The 6758-nt window shown below is 40.7% G+C and overlaps 1 long non-coding RNA gene across 1 annotated transcript in view; it reads right to left on the bottom strand.

The window, feature by feature from the left end:
• LOC109396972 (uncharacterized) overlaps window positions 1–6525 on the bottom strand; it is a 37106-nt gene extending 30581 nt beyond the window's left edge. The window contains exons 1-3 of the long non-coding RNA XR_002126950.1: window positions 6511–6525; window positions 5720–6282; window positions 2770–2905 (exon numbers count right to left, since the gene is read on the bottom strand). This is a non-coding gene — a long non-coding RNA (uncharacterized LOC109396972). The remainder of the gene's footprint in view (window positions 1–2769; window positions 2906–5719; window positions 6283–6510) is intronic.
• Between the last annotated feature and the right edge of the window lie 233 nt (window positions 6526–6758).

Raw genomic sequence — 6758 nt, forward strand, 5'->3', positions numbered from 1 at the left:
CAGCGTGAGCGGCCAGCAGCCAGCGTGAGCGGCCAGCAGCCGCAGTGAGCGGCCGTCCAGAAGCCGGCGACTGATCTGCCTCGCCAGAGAAGAGCGGAATGATGGTGCCAACTTGGGCCACTGAAGCAACATCCTCCACAACTAGATTGAAGAACAAAACGACAGCAACTTGTCTGTTCCTCTTCCCCCAATTCCCCAATAAAAATCTTTAAAAAAATAAAATAAAATAAAGAGGGAGCCAAAAAAATTTATACAGATTTTAAGAAAGGAAAACAGTATTAAAATTGTAATATTCAATATATACAAATAACAAAAGATGAATACAAGTCACATTTGACTTCCTCAATTACAAGAGGTGCTCAAAGTAGTTACCATTAGCACCCAGACAATTCTGATTATGGTGAACTACTGCTTCAGCAACGTTGACCAAAGTGTCCACTTGTATACATTTTTTGGCATCCCTGGTATATAAAGAACTCATAGGACTCAACAACAACAACAACAACAAAAAACACCAATCCAATTTTAAAACATGAGCAGAGGGCCTGAACAGACACTTCTCCCAAGAAGACATAAATATGGCCAATAAATATCAGGTCTAACAATTAAGTTCACACTCTTGTTGCAAAATGTTGCTAACCTTTTTTGATATCAGAGGGATTATTCATTATGAATTTGTACCGACTGAACAGTTAGCCAAGCCAAGTTTACTATTCGGAAGAGCTGAAAAGCCTGCATGAAAACGTTAGACGACTTGAACTTTTTGCTAACAATTCATGGCTCTTGCATCATGACAATGCACCAGCTCACACAACACTGTCTGACACTGTCTGTGAAGGGGTTTTTACCGAGGAAGCAAACAACTGCATTGGAACACCCTCCCTACTCACCTGATCAGGCCCCCAATGATTTCTTTCTTTACCCAAAGGTAAAGGAAATATTGCAAGGAAGACATTCTGATGCCATTCAGGACATCAAAGGTAATACGATGACAGCGCTGATGGCCATTCCAGAAAAAGAACTCCAAAATTGCTTTGAAGGGTGGACTAGGCACTGGCGTCAGTGCATAGCTTCCCCAGGGAAGTATTTTGAAGGTGACCGTAGTGATATTCAGCAATGAAGTATGTAGCACTTTTTCTGGATGAGTTCGTGAACTTAATTGTCCGACCTCATATATGAAAAAAATGCTCAACTTCACTAGCTATTAGGGAAATGCAAATCGAAACCACAATGAGATATGACCTTATACCTGTTACAATGGCTATTATTAACAAGTCAAGTAATAACAAGTGTTGGAGAGGCAGTGGAGAAAAAGGAACCCTCATATACTCATGATGGGAATGTAAATTGGTACAGCTACTATGGAAAACAATATGGAGGTTTCTCAAAAAATTAAGAATAAAATTGCCATATGAGCCAGCAATCCCTCCCCTGGGTATCTACCCAAAAAATCTGAAAACATTTATCTGTAAAGATATATGTACCCCGATGTTCACTGCAGCATTATTTATAGTGTCCAAGACATGGAAACAACCAAAGTGTCCTTCAATAGATGACTGGATCAAGATGTGGTACATATGCACAATGGAATACTACTCTGCCATGAGAAAAGATGAACTACTGTTATTTGCGACCACATGGATGGACCTTGAGATTATTATGCTAAGTGAAATAAGTCAGACAGAAAAAGAACCATATGACTTCACTTATATGCGGGATATAAAACTGAAAGCAACAAAGGAACAAGACAAATAAACAAATAAACAAAAACTTTAAGACATAGACAACAGTTTGGTGGTTACTAGAGAGTAAGGGAGGAGGGGAGATGGTAGAAGAGGGTAAAGGTTGATGGACCGAGAAGTGTCTCTGGGTGGTGAGGCCACAATGTGTTATATAGATGATGTGTTATAGAAATGTACACTTGAAACCTATGTAATTTTACAAACCATTATCACCCCAATAAATTTAATTAAAATTATTAAAATAGGGAAAAAATATTCAATGACGAGGTCTGATGAAACCAAAAACAAGAGATACATTAGAAAATTGATTACTGTAACTTGTCACACTGCCATATTAATGGAGAAAAAAAACCCATATAATCATAGTAGTAAATACAGACAAAGTAGCTGGATAAGAAACTGCACATTCATTCATAATAAAAAGTCTCAGGAAACTAATAATGAAAGGAACTTCCTTCACCTGAAGAGAAAATCTACTAAAAATGGTCAAACATTTGTAGAATTCTCTTGTAAATTCAGTAGCAAGACAAGGAAACTCTCGATCACTGCTACTATTTCTCCTTGTACTAAAGATCCCAGCTAGCATAGTAAAACAAGCTAAAAATTTGCTAAAAAATATTGGAAAAGAAGAAACTGCCATTATTCCCAAAATAATTAACAGAGAATCCATAAATTATCAAAACAAGTACAATTCAGAAAGGCTGAAGCATTTAAAGTCAGTATGTAAAAATATCAATCATGTTCTCATTTGCCAGCAATAATCAGAAAACTGTGGTTTAAAAAATACACTTCACAGTAACAGAAACTATAAGGTAATTAGGAGTGAAACAAACAAAACAGCTTAGAATTACATTATTACTGTATGGTAGATATGGTTTCATATAGTGGAGAAATGGTTTCAATTTTATCATTTGTAGATAGCTTTTTGGTTTTTGTTTGGCTATTTCTAATGTCATAATCAATTAATTTAGTGTCATAATCAACTCTTACTTTTCTTCTCCCATTAGTAAGTTTTTGCTAATATTACCTTAAAATCACAACTTCCCAGCGCAGGACAACAGAAAAAGCAGGGTAGCATTGTCAATAATCTTCATTGTCTTCACTGGATGAACTATTTTACAAACGCATGAACGAAAAGGACTCATACCGCAATCCTTCAAAGACTGAAAAATAGTAAAATAAGGTAAAATCATATCTTCTGTTACTATTTATCTCTTTCCCCTGGCCTCCTCAGGTCCTTATGCTCCACCATGCCCCCATTTCAATTATACATTATTCTTATAAAACAGTTATATAGATAGGTTGAAAGGGTCTATTGCATAGCAATAACAAATATTAATAATAAACAACTACGGAAGCCAATTAGAACAGTATCTGGCACGTAAAAAGTGTTTAGTAAATATTTACTATTACAACTTTCAATTATTTGAATCACTGGAGGACATTATGCAGCTCTTACACTTCTCTCCCCATACAACCTCCTTTGTTTTCTATCTGAGCACTACTATTCCTTCTGCCCACCATCATTACCCATTTGGACACAGGTAAATTTGTGGAGTCAGGCTGTAAGGAATGGCCTGGTGATGCTTTCAAGTAAAGTAGAGCTCATTCGTTTTCTTGCACTACCACCACCAAGCCCGAAATCCGGACCCCCCTTCGTTGTCACTGTTATGCTACCATTCACTGACTTAATTATTCAAATATATGTTTCACTCCTATGTACCAGGCACGACACGCCTTCGTCATCCATCCCTTCCAACACCCAGCACAATGCCAAGTCCACTGCAAGGGCTCCATAGAGGTTTACTGCATGAATGAAGAAAGGATGCCCTGGGGCCGGCCGAGTAGCTCGATGGTTAAGAACTGGCTTGGGACGCCAGAGGGCCCCGGTTCGGATCCCACATATGAGGGCCAGTGACACTGCCCTCTACAGCTAAGATGCTGAACAACAGCTCAACCTGGAGCTGGGCTGCCGTGAGTCGCCGGCGACGGCGTAGGCTGCAGCCCCTGCTGCAGTGGGTTGCCATGGGCTATTGTGTGTAGCCAGCAGCCAGCGTGAGTGGCCAGCAGCCGCAGTGAGCGGCCGTCCAGAAGCCTGCGACTGATCTGCCTCGCCTGGAAAGAGCGCAATGATGGTGCCAACTTGGGCCAGTGAAGCAACGTCCTCCACAACTAGACTGAAGAACAAAACAACAGCAACTGGTCTGTTCCCATCCCCCCAGTTCCCCAATAAAAATCTAAAAAAAAAAAGAAAAAAGAAAGGATGCCCTGTGTCCTATGGATTACAAGTCTTATGTCCTATGAATTATGTGAGGCTTAGGTCAGATTTGGTTTTATTTTTTGAGTTATATAAGGTCTTTGAAATACAAGATTATTTCTCTGATAGTAAAAACTGAACTACTAAAATATATCACTTACTTGAAAATCTTCAATGGTTGCCACTGCTTATGGATTAAACTGCATACTCCTTAGACTAACATTCAAGGCACTGCAACACTATCTCACCTCCACGTCCTTCTCATAGATTTGAGTTATAGCCAAGCTTTCCCCAGAACAAGCCTGTCTTGGAGCTTTTGTTCTGGAAACACTAGCCCTGAAAAACATTATCTTCCCCCTCCATATGGCTGATTTCACTCACCCTTTAAGGGCCACCCAAATTTCCCCCTTCCTCTCTAATAGCTCATGATTACTACCAGGCTCAAGAATGACTTGGTCCATCCTAGGCTGCTTCCTGAATACCTTGAACAAGCAAACATTATGGTATGTGGGTTTGATTTACCATACTGTAACTATTTTTTTTAATTCTCCGACCATACACAGAAAAACAATCACACACTTCTGTAGCTCACCTTATAATACCTTCTATTAGGACAGTGCTAGGCATAGGAATTAGGCCTTCAATACATTGTTATTCCTCTTGAGCAAAGCATTTTTTTGCAGTATATTTTACTTTTTGTTTTATTTTAGCTTGTGCAAAATGTACAAAGCCAAGTGTATAAGATTTTCTTCCACACTGAAGGCTTTGCGACTAGTTTACAGAAAATAAGCATTAGACAGAAAAAAGGGTAGGGACACAGCACCTGACAGAACAGTGAGTAGGAGCATAATACTCAGTGGGTGAGCCACCTGAAGATGCCCGGTTGTCTCCATGGTCTGTGAATTAGCTTTTGGTCATGTTTGAATTTTTACTGTGAAGAAAAGGCTTATTTGCCTGTGACCCTGTTGCAACCATGTGGTTGGACGGCAACCTGAGGTCAGTGAGCTAATAGCAGCCCACTCTCCAAGAAGCCTGAGGTGCAGAGCGTGCTTGTACCCCATGAGTGTGTCCAAAGCTGGATGCGAGAGGATCAGTTCCTTTTCTGGGGAAAGCCTGGCTAACAAGGCAGGAGGTCTCCGCGATGGGGAGTTTCTGGCTTACTAGACAAGAATTATCACAGAGCAGGATGTGCTAAACAATTCCAAGGGAAACGAGTCCATAAATATCGAGGGGACACAGTGAAGGAGAGAATAGAACAGGCTGGGGTTATTTGGAAGAAAAGAGGAAATGTTTTTCTATCCAACAGTCACACACAAAACAAGCATTTTTAATTGAAAAATGCATATATACGCAAAAGTAGAGAGAACAGTATATTGAATTGCCACACATACATCACCTAGCTGCAATTATCAACTCATGAATCTTTTTTTGTTTGTACCCTCAGCTCGACCCCACGAAATTACTTTACTTCCAAGCATATCAAAATACTTGTCTGTTTCTTAAAAATACCCACAATTATCACAACCAATATATTAAAAATACTTAATGTCATTAAATATGCATAATTTTATCCAAGCTTATTTTTTGAAAGTTATTTAATGCATACATATTTTCTTCCATTTTAAAATCGTGGCGAGAACAGGGAAAACGGAAGACGAACTGGCAAATGCATAATTAAGTTTCAGAGAGGCAGGATGTCCCAGATGATAAAGAATCTGACCTGTTTTAAGGTGGGAGAAGTATATTTTACTACTTCTCCGGAGGAGGAGGGTGCGACGTTAGGCCGGGCGATGCAGGAGGAGGTGCGGTGGGGAGAGAAGTACTACCTCCGTTCGGGGTTCCTTCCGGATAATCCCACCGTGGAGCTAGGAGGCAGCGCTTTTTTGGAGGCTTGGTTTCCCGCGTGTTTCCAGGTGGGAGCGTGGATCTCCCGGAGGTACAAGGTTGGTCCTCCATAAGGATTATAGGACCTGGCTGCAACTCTCTCTGGTGGAGCCTGGCGAGGCCAAGAGACCTGAGATGGCGGCGGCTCCCCTCCAGGAACAGAGCTTCCTCCGGCTTCTCACCGCATTTCCGGTATCCTGATACGTATATCCCTGCGCTGCTTCCGCCCCAGCTCCCGCCCTCACCCCATTTTAACGTTTTTACGAGGATTAGTCTTTAAAAAAATGATGCGTATATATAATACTTTTCCATCGTCCCTCCGCCCTAGTTTAACTACATCTATGGACAGACTTATAAAACCTATGCAATTTTAAGATTAGGAGAAATTCAGATTTACGCCTAAATAATAAAGTCAGCATAGATGGTGGAACCACGCGGAGTGTGAGGGGCGGGGCGGAGGCGGAAGCGGGGGCGGAGGCGGGGAAAACAAAGAAATGATTGAAGCGCTGAGGGATTTAAGATCGAGTTGCATACGCGTAACACAAAGCCGCGAAAATGCCCATGGCCACTTGACAACATACAAAGGTGTTAATTGACGAAAGTGCAGAATAGCACACTAGTACTGACCTTGGAAGTTGAATGTGGAAAATAAATTCTCCGTATGTCGAAAATAAATTCTCCGTATGTCAGAATGTAAGGTCACTTTTTTCTGCATATTTCAACAAATTAGAACTCTCTAAAGCCTTGCCTTTATTTATTTTTTTAACACCCTGTGAAAACGTAAGAACGCCTGAGAGGTGGACGCTTCACGGAAATGGAGACCGTGAGATAAAAGGGGGGAAATGGGACGTGAAAGAAGAGAAAATGCGTCTTTT

Source organism: Hipposideros armiger, unplaced genomic scaffold (genome assembly GCF_001890085.2).
Source record: "Hipposideros armiger isolate ML-2016 unplaced genomic scaffold, ASM189008v1 scaffold_551, whole genome shotgun sequence".
NCBI lineage: Eukaryota > Metazoa > Chordata > Mammalia > Chiroptera > Hipposideridae > Hipposideros > Hipposideros armiger.